Source organism: Triturus cristatus, chromosome 1_1, assembly GCF_964204655.1.
Source record: "Triturus cristatus chromosome 1_1, aTriCri1.1, whole genome shotgun sequence".
NCBI lineage: Eukaryota > Metazoa > Chordata > Amphibia > Caudata > Salamandridae > Triturus > Triturus cristatus.
This window is the reverse complement of record NC_140579.1, coordinates 1,113,588,208-1,113,601,734: the sequence shown is the minus strand read 5'-3', so window position 1 is coordinate 1,113,601,734 and position 13,527 is coordinate 1,113,588,208. Positions and strand designations below refer to the sequence as shown.

General features: G+C 40.6%; 1 long non-coding RNA gene across 1 annotated transcript; it reads right to left on the bottom strand.

Moving 5' to 3' along the window:
• Positions 1 to 582: 582 nt before the first annotated feature.
• LOC146871695 (uncharacterized) lies at positions 583 to 12,330 on the bottom strand. Its single transcript, XR_014959592.1, has 3 exons — positions 12,122 to 12,330; positions 928 to 1,611; positions 583 to 726 (listed from the first exon to the last, which is right to left on the bottom strand). It is a non-coding gene; the product is annotated as an uncharacterized LOC146871695 (long non-coding RNA).
• Between the last annotated feature and the right edge of the window lie 1,197 nt (positions 12,331 to 13,527).

Here is a 13,527-nt window from a genome sequence, read left to right as displayed (position 1 = left end):
TGGAACTTGGTTTCTGTATCCCACTGTCCACTATCTTGGGCAGCCTGAAATCATGAGTAGGTCTCAGTGTTCCACTACCAGTTGTTCCACATTGACAAGTAGTGTTTTTGTTAGCCAAATTTTACAAGGAATGTAAAGATTCATGTCTAAAGGCTGCCAAAAATAAACTTCTAAAGTTTTAGTGTAATTGTATTTATTAAAATGTACTTTCTGAATCTGATTTTTATTGTGTTTTCTTTTTAATGTAGTACTCTTTTGGTGCAGATACATGCTTCACACATTGCTCCAAGTTAAGCTTGTCTATTCAGTGTCATAAATATTAAGGGATTTAGATTTGGTAACTTTAATAACAGTGGGAGTTATACCCTGATTAATCATAAGGTGAGTAGTCATCCACTTCAACTAATAATCATTTTTCTTATAGAAACATATTTACAAAAAGCGGTTTTCGATTATATCATAAGCATTGTTTTTTTTTTAAAGAAATGCATCATTCCAGAATTCATCAATATTAGTCAATCATACCTGCGGCAGAGTATCAAACATAATCATTTTTAAATACTACCTTCCTTTTTCTATTCACCTCATCACTTGAATTGATCAGAAAATGTCCAACAGAAAACCTGTAAATCATATTCTCTTTCAGTGTTTCTTTGTGTGTTAGCTCTTGCTTTAGTTCAGTTTTAATGAGCTTCATGGATTTCTTTCTGTGGTTCTCCTTTTCATCTACCAAATAAAAGTAGTTTTTATAAATATATGTTATAAAGTAATACACCTTCTCAAGTAAATAAAAAGCAAGTGTATGAATTGTTAATCGCATTAATGAGTATTGTAATGTGGGACTGTTGAATTACACTACATACGTAATTTTTTATAGTTTTATTAATATAAAGTCATGTAAAAATAGAATTTTATTATAAATCTTACCTGCTCCTTCAAGTGCAATCCTTCCATCAGAAAGTAAAGTGAAATTGGCTGATGTAATTTTCTTCATTTGCTTTTCAAATGTTTTGTTAATTTTTTCATTGTTGAAATGAAATAGAAGACGAACTGAAAATAAGAAATGCAACTCTTTCATATCGCAGACAAAGTAACGGTTCGAAGCAAGAGCACGATTCACTTGCTCAGCCTCAGCAGTGTTTATGTATCCAAGCAAGTCTGGAGTTAAAGCAATGCTCCTTAATTTTTCTTCTGCTCGTTTCTGGTTCTTTTCGTGAAATCGATCATACAAAGACAATCGTTCGTGTGTGCCAGATATGGGATGCTGTCTCTGATAAAATTCTGTCTCAGACATTTTCATGGATTCCATTGGATCATTAGATAATACATTTTTTAGCCAAGGAATTTCAATCTTCAGGGTTTTCTCTGTGGCTTTCTGGATATTCTCCTCAGTTGCTCCACATAGTCTTCCATCATAGGGTTGAAAGAATTGTTGCTCTGTTCGGTTGTTGGTGTGTCTAGCAACCTGACCAGCAATATCAGATATATAGATTGATGGTGGGTATAAAAAACTTAGCAGCCCATCTGCATGATCACGTGCAGATTCTTGCCACCACAGTGGCGAACTGTAATAAATGACGGAATGTGTGCAGCCCATGTGTAGAACACCTCCTGAAAAATAAGAAGCACATATTACACAATTTGTGTTTCTTCATTACTGTTTCAGCATTAAGAAAACACAACACATTTGGGGCTGCTCCGAATTTTATGTGATAAGATTTTAACAACATATACAACAATTAATAGTTCTATGAATGAGTATTATATACTTTTATGATGGGGATTGTTTTAAACTAACAAAACGTGGCTTTCTAATGAATATTGAACAAACACACATTATAACTGGAGCATTCAAGCATTGTGCTAAGATGCAACCGTCATTTATACATTTCTATAGAATGAAGTACAATTTGTATTTTAATGGTCATGGATTAACTTAAAGATGTTAGACCTGCCTAACATCATCTAGAATAACACTTATTTGAGCAAGAAGATCACAGCAAATGTGTTGCTTCATTTTGTATTCTATTAGGTGAAGATTTACACAATCTGAACCTACGAACAATAGCCTGACTTACATTATCATGCCACCCAAAAAATCCTTGCTTTAGGTTGAGCAAACGGATTTATTTGCAAGTGTAGAATCATTTTCATTGTTCAGACAATGTTAATAAACACTCACATAAATGTATTAATATGGAAAATGTCGCAAGCATGGTTTAAATATATGTGTTATATAAATTTCCTCATTGTGGAAGGTAGGGGACTTTCAAATAGTAGAATGATTTGAAAGTCATGTAGTAGTTTGCAGAGCAGGAAAAAGGTAATATCTTTGTTAGCAACGAGTGCAAAGACACTACAAATTAAAGGTCATACATTATAAACTTTTTTCCTGATTGAAAAACCGGGCCAAAATTACAACAAAATGACCAAGCCCTGCAAACCATTTTGTTGCAACATTTAAAAGCACATGGATGCATCATATTTACATAAATAGAATGCATCTGTGAGCTTTTACCAGCACTAGTGCACAATTGGTTGTCGTGCACCAATGCAGGCACCCTTGCGCCATGGTGCAAGGGTGCCTGTGTCACAGGGATAATTCCTGTTGTTACTGAAACAGGACAAAATGAGGAGAAACAAAGGTATTCTCCTCGCTGGGGAACTCCTTTGCCTCCTGTGGAGCGGCATATAAAAACTGACGCATCCCGAGGTTTATGAAACCTTGTAAATCTGGAAATGCCTTTGAATTCATGGATAGGCAAATCCACTGCAACAAACATGGTACGGCCCATCGCGCAGAGTTATGCGTGAAAGAAGAACATATTTACAAGTTAAGGAAAAACCACGCATCGTGAATTTGCTTGGCAAAGTAGTATTGTCCACCACACTGTGCCAGCATCGTAAGAGCCTTGTAAATGAGGCTCATCATCTATCTCCAAATGTTGAATTTTTTATTAAAAATAACATTTACTTTTTGAAAGAAATTAATGCATACATAGATGTACATCTGCCAAATGTATTCATCATACATATTTGACCTTTACATATTGCCAGAGGTATAATTTAAAATGATATATATATATATATATATATACATATGCAATCTTCCGAATGGGTCATTCCGGGATTGAGCCCGAAGTCAGGTGGTGCGTTTGCCGGTATGCCCTCACCGGTGAATAATCTTTATCCTTCTTCAAAAAGTAACACGCACTCTCGAAGTCTAATGCTTAACAGGAAGCCAATTTATTATTTGCTACGCGTTTCGACAAATGAATGTCTTGTTCACACAAAATACAAGCAAATAAAGACGTGTTTAAATATATATGCAAAACCAAAAAAGGACTACATTTCATTCATGCTATGTCCTATCATTGACAAGTGTCGGCCATCTTATAATAGTAAGCACACACCTATATAGCATTTGTAATTCGATAAATATCGTACTAAATGCAGTGTTTCTTGCAAAAAAACGATTTTGACTTTTAAAATGCATCATCACTATTTCTATTTCGCACTAGTGGCACAAGAGAAAATGAAAAAAATATATATATATGAAAAATATATTTTTATATTTTCATTATGAAGGGTATATTCTGTTTGAAAATTCATTGTAAATAGTAAAGAATACATGTCGCACTAGTGGCGTTTGCTTCATTCAATATTTTAACTATAATTACTCCATAAAATACATTCAGTAACAGAATAATTCCCTATACTATATTTCATTAAACTCTCTATATACATTTTGTTTTTCAAAAGAAGGCCTAATTTATATCTGTTAGACAATAGCAGGACTAAAAGACAAGTGCACACCCTACTAGATAAAAGTCCAAAAGTAATAAAGGTTACCATAAATTAATCACCTAATCCTTAAGAAAGTGACAAAAGTGCAAAATGATCAGACTTTTTTTCGCATATTCAAACTCGAAATAAGATTAAAATTGTTCTCTTATCTTGTTTCACATGTAGTTCCGAGCCCGGTGGAAGAAAGGGGTAGGGTGCCCATACAGTGACCATCTAAAACGGTGGGTCCCTTCCTTTCTTCCTGTAAATGTGAAAACAAGAAAGAAAACAAAAAAACTTAAAATACAATAAAGACTGAACTTTATCATAACAACAAGTTGTTATGATAAAGTTCAAACTTAGGTCCTCAATAGCATTGGCCAATTCGGTTACGATTCTGCCCCTGGTGCTATCAAAAATGTTGTTATAATAATTGATCAGAAGGATGTTACGGCTTTTGCCTTCTCGGATCCAAATCATCTGTATTAGATCACCTACCGGCACATACTTTATCACCATCATCTGGCGGTGGACCGATACAAGGGTGAGTAAACCCCCCTTAGCTCTTCCCGGTCCCTCTCCATATGCTGGTAGGTTATATGAAACAAACCCCTCAAAATCAATGTTATCTTTGCACCAGGTTTCCTGAAAACATAGGATATCATACCTATTAATGAAGGAATTCCAACCCGGGTCTCTGCTTTTGGATTTCAGACCAGCTACGTTCCAGCACACCAACCTGGAGCATATACCTGTTCTGGTGGTAATCCCACTAGTGGGACCTTGGGCGTTTCCCTCCGTTTTGCCAGCCTCATAAGTTTGACCCAGTTCACCTGTATTCATACTACCCTCTTGTGTGATCTCAGCCTCATTCTGATTAGACACAAATCCAGGGACCAAGGTTGTTATTACAGATATTACAGATATACAATCCTCTCTACAGTCCTCCAAATTGGGACCCTCTTTCCTTCCTGTACATATCCCCGTCTCTTTTGTGCGTCAATCGTTAGAGTCCAGAGTACTAAGTGCAAGAAATCTATTCTGTGTAGGAATATCAATATGGGGTTTGCAAGTGAGCGGATAAGTAGAACTTCTAGTATTGTCCCTCCGATTATCATTAAGGTGATTATAAAAGTATCCTAGTGCTCGGGCACATACATTGCCATCTGAGAATGGGAGGGATGCCGCTCTTAGGAGGACTGTAGTAACATGCTGTGGGTATTTAAAGTTAATAATTACACAGTCCCCCTTTAATCTTTTCCTATCGCTCCCAATCCAGTTGGCTCTCCTGGTTGTCAGAATATTATCAGAAAAATTCAATGGGAAACCACATTGTCTATTTAGCCACGACAGGCATTTGTTTTTTAGAGAATCATGGGTTTCTTGAAAACCCCTGTTATCTAGTGGTGGCACATTAGTAAGTACCACCACATAAGGAGCACACTCCGGTGGGAGATTAACAGCGCCCTTAACGTTATTTTCCTTCCACCCATTTATGTTATCTATAGCAGGCAGAGTATTGCTAATTGAACGCGTGCTCATTTGGGGTGTTACCAAGATAGCACTATCATTCCCTTTATTCCCTGTGGCTTTCTTAGCAGTGTCTCCCTGTGCTTGGCTCTTATCTTGGTTGTTAGTGGTGTCAGTTACAGCAGTTGTAACAGTAGTAGCAACAGACACCTCTCCTTGTTTGTCTAAGGCCTTACTTAGCAAACCACCCAATCTGACAACTTCTTTTGTTAACTCCTCTATTTTTAAAACCAGTGGGTCTATAATATCCCTAATCTTGATACCAATAATCTCCTCAATGTTAGTAACAATACTATCCTCAGTCCCCCCTTATTAATTTTCCTCAGGACAATATTTTCCGTGTCTTTATCTGATGAGTCAGCTGGTTTCTGCCCATTACGCAGTGTCCTCTTTTTAATCGGAAGTTTCCTACATATTCTAACTGCCCGTACTTTTGGGGAAGATAAACATTGCTCCACCGTATCAGGACAGTCATCTATTATTAACTCATTGGGGGTAGTTTGTGCGGTCTAGAGATGTCCCCTCTCTGTTGACTCTACCACTCCCGAGATACTAGTGTCGGAGTGATTGTTCGCACCCTCCGTACTAGGGGTTGATAGACCTCTTACAGGGCTCTCTAGATGCGGAGTACTACTTTTCCCCAGCGACTGTCGTCTTTCCGAGTTAATCTTACTGACCTTCTGGACCAAGTCATTATCCATTGTACGTGGCCCCATAGAGGGTTTAGATCTAGACATATTGTAAATTATAAATCGTCACACCCCCGTCAAAAGCTTACTGAATTGATATAACGTTCAATCCGTTAATATTTCACATAAATTTAAAATTTTAAAAACATTGGCTACGGCTAGCAGATAACTCAATATCACCCCCACTGCTTCGTGCGACTCCTATATACAGAACCAGCGTCCCTGGCCCAGTCCAGTCTCCTCAGGCCTCTGAGGGCCACAGAGGGCCCGCCCTTTGCCCGGGCTTAGCCCGCGCGCGGTCCCGCGACGCGGGGGAAGTGCGGGGATTAAATGCGCCTCAGTGCGCGCAGACGTCGTTGGCGGCTTTCCGGCCGCAAGGGAGCCTGGGGGTTGTGGTCCGTGTCCTCCTCACAGCAGCCGCGATGAGAAGAGCTGCGGCGGCGGGAGGAAGGAGCAGCCCGGTGTCCGTCGCAGGAACCAGCAGCCTGCACCACGCCAAACTCTGCCCCACAGTAAGTCCGCAAGGAGCTCCCACTCTGCCGGGGAAGTGCGGGGATTAAATGCGCCTCAGTGCGCGCAGACGTCGTTGGCGGCTTTCCGGCCGCAAGGGAGCCTGGGGGTTGTGGTCCGTGTCCTCCTCACAGCAGCCGCGATGAGAAGAGCTGCGGCGGCGGGAGGAAGGAGCAGCCCGGTGTCCGTCGGTTTCTTTCTAATAATTTTCCTGCTTGTGTTAGCCAAAACACAGCATCTTAGAGCACGTAGGTAAAACTAAACATTTTAAACTTTTGCATCTCTCTGATTACTCATGTTGTGGACTGTTATGAGAATAAAAATGAAAGAGTGTTCTTGATTCCCACCATTCCTGAGAGTACCCTAACTCACTTGTTCTGGGTTGTCTAATCATTGGTAGCTTCGCTGTAGTACGGAGAATGAATGAGACACTGATGCTAGTCGGCTTCACAGAGGTCCTGGTTTCCTGTGCATATTTCTGTGTATGAGCAGAATCCCAGCAAAATTATGTACATTCTTCCTCGCATCCCACTCCATTGATGGGTGAAACGCCGGCACCAAGCACCACAACAATTCACAGCAGGGGCTAACACACATTTATGGATGTGCGAAAGAGGAATTTCATAAGGCGTCTCCACAACATGCAGTTGTAGGTGCAAAAAACAAACTATTTTGTGGTTATATCTATATATATCCTCAAACTTTGCCGGGTGCAGTCTCCAGCGGTGGTGAACCGCTACACAGTAATCCACAGGGGTGAACAATTCACGTTCAAACAAAACGAGTGCACTCAAGGGTGAATTATAACAAAAATGCCTTTCATGTGCAAGCCTTCAAGCGCTGACATGCTTGAATGTGTGAATTGTTGGCCCTTGCGGATTTATCTATATATATATATATATATATACACTTACTTAAAAATCAGACATACGCCACTATGCTGGTGAATCGGTCCTTGTGTTACTAATATTTAGCTGGAAAAAATGTGCGCTGCTTATTCGATTAAACTTGCCAGATGTCAAGTCATGACTGGAGTTTATGATAGGAATGTGTAGCATGACCAACTCACACTGTTTCCATATGAGAATCAATGAAATATTGATGTCTTTTCACCGATTGATCTTGAAGAAGCTGTTATGGATTGTGGATTTAGATTTGTTCAAAGAGTTTGAATTAACACATTTTTAGCTTTTCATACATATAAATGATTACTTATTTGCATTATTGCAAAAATATTTTTGAAACTCATATGTATTATATGTATATGATGATGTTGTCACTTTTTTTATACATTTAGTGACCGAAATCTATCAGTTGTAAGTACTTATATAATGTCAGAAATTAACATTGATGTTTTTTAAACTCTCCAACCCCAGCTCCAACGACATCCCACCGTCGCAAGCCCTGTGCGACTCCCTCGCCACCTTCTTTCACCAAAAAATCACCGACATCCATGACAGCTTCAGACCCCGGATGACCCCTGCCTACCACACCGCACCGAACCCACCGCACCCCACCGCCAAAAACACCCTGACAACCTGGGCCAACGTAAGCATCGAGGACACAATCAAGACCATGTGAAAAATCCACTCCGGTTCCCCATCCGACCCTCTCCCGCACCACATCTTCAACAAAGCCAGCAAGTCCACCGCTCCCCACCTGCACAAAATCATCAACCTGTCCTTCAAGACCGCCACCTTCCCTGAGATCTGGAAACATGCAGAGATCGACGCCCTACTGAAGAAACAAGGTGGATCCAAGTGACCTCAAGAACTTCTGACCCATCTCCCTGCTTCCGTCCCCAGCAAAGGTCATCGAGAAGATAGTCAACATCCAGCTCACCCGTCACCTCGAAGACAACAACATCCTGGACCCCTCCCAATCAGGATTCCGCAGCAACCACAGCACTGAGACCACCCTCTTCGCCGCCACAGACGACATCAGGACCCTGATGGACAACGGCGAGACGGTTGCCCTCATCCTCCTGGACCTCTCTGCCGCCTTCGACACAGTCTGCCACCTCACACTACGCACGCGCCTCCATGACGCAGGGATCCGTAACAAGACCCTGGACTGGACAACCTCCTTCCTATCCGGCAGAACGCAGAGAGTCCGCCTCCCCTGTTCCGTTACGAGGCCTCCAAGATCATCTGTGGCGTCCCTCAAGGATCCTCCCTCAGCCCGACACTGTTCAACGTCTACATGGCACCTCTAGCATGCATCGCCCGCCAGCACGACCTCAACATAATCTCATATGCCGACGACACTCAGCTGATCCTCTCCCTCACAAAGGACCCCCTCACCGGCAAATCCAACCTCCACCAGGGAATGAAGGCCGTCGCCAACTGGATGGAGGACAGCCGCCTCAAACTGAACACAGACAAGACGGAAATCCTCATCCTCGGATCCAACCCCTCCGCATGGGACGACTCTTGGTGGCCCACTTCACAGGGGTCCCCCGGCTCCCACTGACCACGCACGCAACCTGGGCGTTATCCTCGACTAGAAACTCTCCATGACCAAACAAGTCAACGCAGTCTCCTCCACCTGCTTCAACACCCTCCGCATGCCCCGCAAGATCTACAGATGGATTATGACCAGCACGAGGAAAACAGTCACCCAGGCCCGAGTCAGCAGCAGACTCGACTATGGAAACGCCCTCTACGCCGGAGCCCCGTCCAAGCTCATCAGCAGACTACAGAGAATCCAGAATGCCTCCGCACATGCCTGATCCTCAATGTCCCGTGCCGCGACCACATCACCCCCCACCTGAGGAACCTGCACTGGCACCCCGTCGACAAAAGAATCTCCTTCAAACTCCTGATCCACGCACACAAAGCACTCCACAAAACCGGCCCAGCCTATCTCAACAGTCGACTCTCCTTCTACGTACCCAACAGGAACCTCCGCTCCGCTGACCACGCCCTGGCCACGGTCCCACGCATCCGGAGAACCACTTCCGGAGGCAGGTCCTTCTCCCATCGCGCCGCCAAGACCTGGACAAACCGAAGACCTGCTGCCTTCAGGAGACAACTCAAGACCTGGCTCTTCGACCAGTAACAGCACCCCATCCTCCCCCCTCCCAGCGCCTTGAAACCCTACCGGGTATGTAGTGCGCTTTACAAATTATGTGATTGATTGATTGATTTAAATGGGAATATTAGACCCTACTGAAATTGAATAAAGGTATACGAAAAAAAAACATGTAAAGTTATCAATTGTAATTACATTGTTTCCCAAAAGTGCATATTAAAAAACAAAAGCAATTGCATTAGTGTAAAATTTAAAATTAAAAAATGCTGACACTGGCATATGTTATAAATATTTCCAGAAACACACCAACACAGACTGTTATTTAATTATTATATAACTTTATGCCATGGAAATAAAAAACACACAACTCTCCCATCATTCTATGCGAACACAATTGTTTTATAATACTGAGGTTATATCACATAATTGCAACTTAAATATTTTATTTCTATGTCATACCTCCGGTTTTCTGTAGTTTTGTAAACATCTTAGGGTAAATTTCTTTATAGAGGACAAGCTCTTGAAGCCTGTTTATCAGATCTGATTGTGATCCAATTCCAGAAACACCCAAACTTTGGCACGCATTAATCAGTTCATCATTTGTAGCCTATGAAAATACTGTGTGTTAAGACTAATTATAATAATGAAAATCAACTCCAACTACCATAATATAACAGATAATTGTAATTAAAATATTATAAGTTCATAGACATGTGGTTGCTTTTTTTATATGTCCCAAAGACATATTACCTATAACACAATGCACTTACATTTATCCTCTTCAGATTGTAATTTATAAATGCACAACATTTTCATTGGTTCAACATAGAACAAAATCAAAAAGAATCGTTCAATTAACAAAGATGTATTTCTTGAATTGTAAATTGCTTTTAAAGTTTTATGCCGTCATACATGCAGTTTGGATAAAAGCAAATTTAGCTTAGAAGTGAAGTCATTTAAAGAACTGCCAATGCACCAAGGTCAGAAGAAGAACAAGGCAGACAAATATTTTGGCAGCCACATCTGCTTGTGCACCTTTGCAGAGTAGTGCATACATAGATGTACTCTTTCTCATAGCTCCCCTTCATATAACACACACATGTAATATGGTAAAGGCACAATGCAGAGGATCAACAAAATTCTTCCAAATTAATAATCAGAATTAAAATTGAGAGTAGGGTACACTACATGTACATTTAACATGAAATCCCTAATATTTCTTCATTTGTCAATTAAGCTTCCTTGTATAAACCTGAAAGCCTATTAGCAACAAACATCTTAAGAAAAAGTAGTATAACCTGAAAGTATGTAATATCTCTGAGGACAGCCCGTGGATCCATCATGGAGACAGAAATTACTCTGTCCCTATGGTGGAGAGGACACAACCTAATTCCCACATGATTACCAAGCAGTTGGTCATGTATAGAGGCATTAGCAGGATGCATACTCATGGTGGTTACTGCCAATGCATTTTACAGTTTGCTACAGGGCTATCTGGCAATGACACAGCCCTGTAGCTAACAGTATTAATTTTTTTTTTCAAAGCTCAAATTTAAAGTGGGATTTGATTTTTAAAAATAAAAAATCGAACACTCCCCTTATAATGTGTGAGTCTTCTCCCACGGCAGAGGTAAGCATTACAATGGTTTTATTTTCCCTTACCGCCTGGTTTTACCTGCCGATGAACATCAGTAAAAAAAGTCACTCCATTTCTGCCCACCTAAATTGTGCTGGCAGACATGTTGCCTGTTCTCAAATGGCCCTCACTGCACAAGTCAGTTGGAGAAGTTTTGCCTATGGTAGAAACAGAGTAGTCTTTGCCCTGGCCAAACATATGGTCTAACAGCAATTAAACTTGGTGGGCGGACCACTATATTAACAGGGAGGAAACTCTGTCTGCATTGAAACGAAATACCCTTGCCACCAATGTATAACTCAGGCCCTAAGTCTTTAATGGATGTAGATGTTCAATTAGATTTACAATTGTAGACGAAACCCGGTGACTATTACTTACAGTGGTCATCAAATAACAGGTAAAATGGAAAATAACTTTTGTTTTGTTGAAATAAATATTTTTTTTTATTAACTAACACTTTAAACCTCATTCTCACCACTGCATCTTCTAATTGCAGTTCATGTTTTTATTTTTTCATAAGGGGCTAGTTTTACATTTAACATTTCTGAGCTGTACCTGCTAGACCCTCAATTGCACTAATTAGCTCATAGTTGAACCTGTGATTAAAACCAGCTTAATAAAATAATTTAAATAGCTATGGAAATCATGTAAGAGATACAATTATCCTGCATTCTTTACAAAAACCATAAAGCAATCTAGACTTCGTTGTGCCAGACACATAGATGAACTTTGAAACAATACATTTTTAAGAACCCCTTGAAACAAAGTTGTTACAATATGTATTACCTACTTTGTAAGTAAATCGGAAAAACAAATGAAAACATACACCGTGGAAATTATGACACCATACAGCATGATCAATGATTTTGATAAAACATTTATACCAACATGTCAAGTCTCTGACTTTGAAAAGTCTATAACACATTTAAATTGATACCTGTGTTGATTCCAGAAGTAGCAGGATTTTATCTTCATTAATTGTTTTGTCTTCTTCTTTATTAACATTTTCATCTCTGCACCTCAATGGCAACCCTTTCTTCACTTCACTTTTTGGCACCTTAGGGCCCACCCTGGTTGCACTACCGACCCAAGGCACAAAGTTTGAGTAGTCCAGTTGTGTACAATAAGGGTGTTTCTGGTCATTTCCTGAAACATTAGTCGGCAATAACAAATATTTAATATAAAACAAACTATTTTCGATTTATAAGAAATCATTCTAATCAAACATATTGCTTCAAGTTTATTATAACTCCAGTAAGTTATCATCTTGGTATAATATAGAAGATAAAGTCAAAATAGCAATAGTTTTATTCAAAATGATATAGTTTTAATAACAGAACTGAAATGCATCCTACAGAAGACCACAGAAGAGCTAAAAATAATAATTGTTGTAGTGGTGCTTATTAAAAATCAATTTAAAAATGTGCACAAATCAATCAATCAATCAATCAATTAATTAATAAATCAGGATTTTTAGAGCAAGGTTAATCACCATGAGGGCCTCCAGGCACTAGGATCATGCTGCAATCAGTTGAAGAGCTATTTTTGACTTACTTCTGAATTCCACGAGAAAGAGTGCTGTACGGTGATGGAAGTAAAGTCCATTCTAGGATGTGGCAACAACGTGAGAGAAGGAGCATCCTCTGATGCAGCTTCAGCAGATGCCGGGAGTGCGAGCAAGGGTGATGGAGGCAAAGCGCAGGTGTCTTGATGGATGGTGGTAGTTCAGTGTGGTTGATAATGCATACCGGTGCCTGGTCGTGGAGGCCTAATATGCATATATCAGCATCTTGAATTGGTATCTCATTTGGATGGCAGTCAATGGAGGTACCTGAGGTGGTGGATGATATGGGTCCATTTGGGAAGTCTGTGGATGAGTCAGGACACTGAGTTCTGGATCATCTAGAGAATCTTTAGGAGCTGGGTGGCGATTCCTGCGTAGAGTGCGTTGCCGTAGTAAAGCCAGCTGGTGACTAGTGATTGGATGGCCTTTTTCCTGGTATGTAAGTCGAGCCATTGGAAGATCTTTCGGTGCATGTGCATGGTGTTGAAGCTGAGGGAGGAGGAGGCTGTGTTGATCTGGCATTTCAATGTGATTTATCTACCCAGGATTATGGCAAGATTATGGAGGTGGTCTTTTGGTGTAGGTGTGGGTACAAGTTCAACAGGCCACTAGGTTTCATTCCTCTGGGAATTGTTATTTCACAATATCACCAATTCTGTCTTGTCCATGATGAGCTTCAGGCAGTTGGTCGTTATACAGTCGGTGATGCTCGTCAAGCATTTGTGGTAGCTGGTGCTGGTGGAGGCAGGGTTTTTCTGAAAGCGTGATGATGAGCTGGG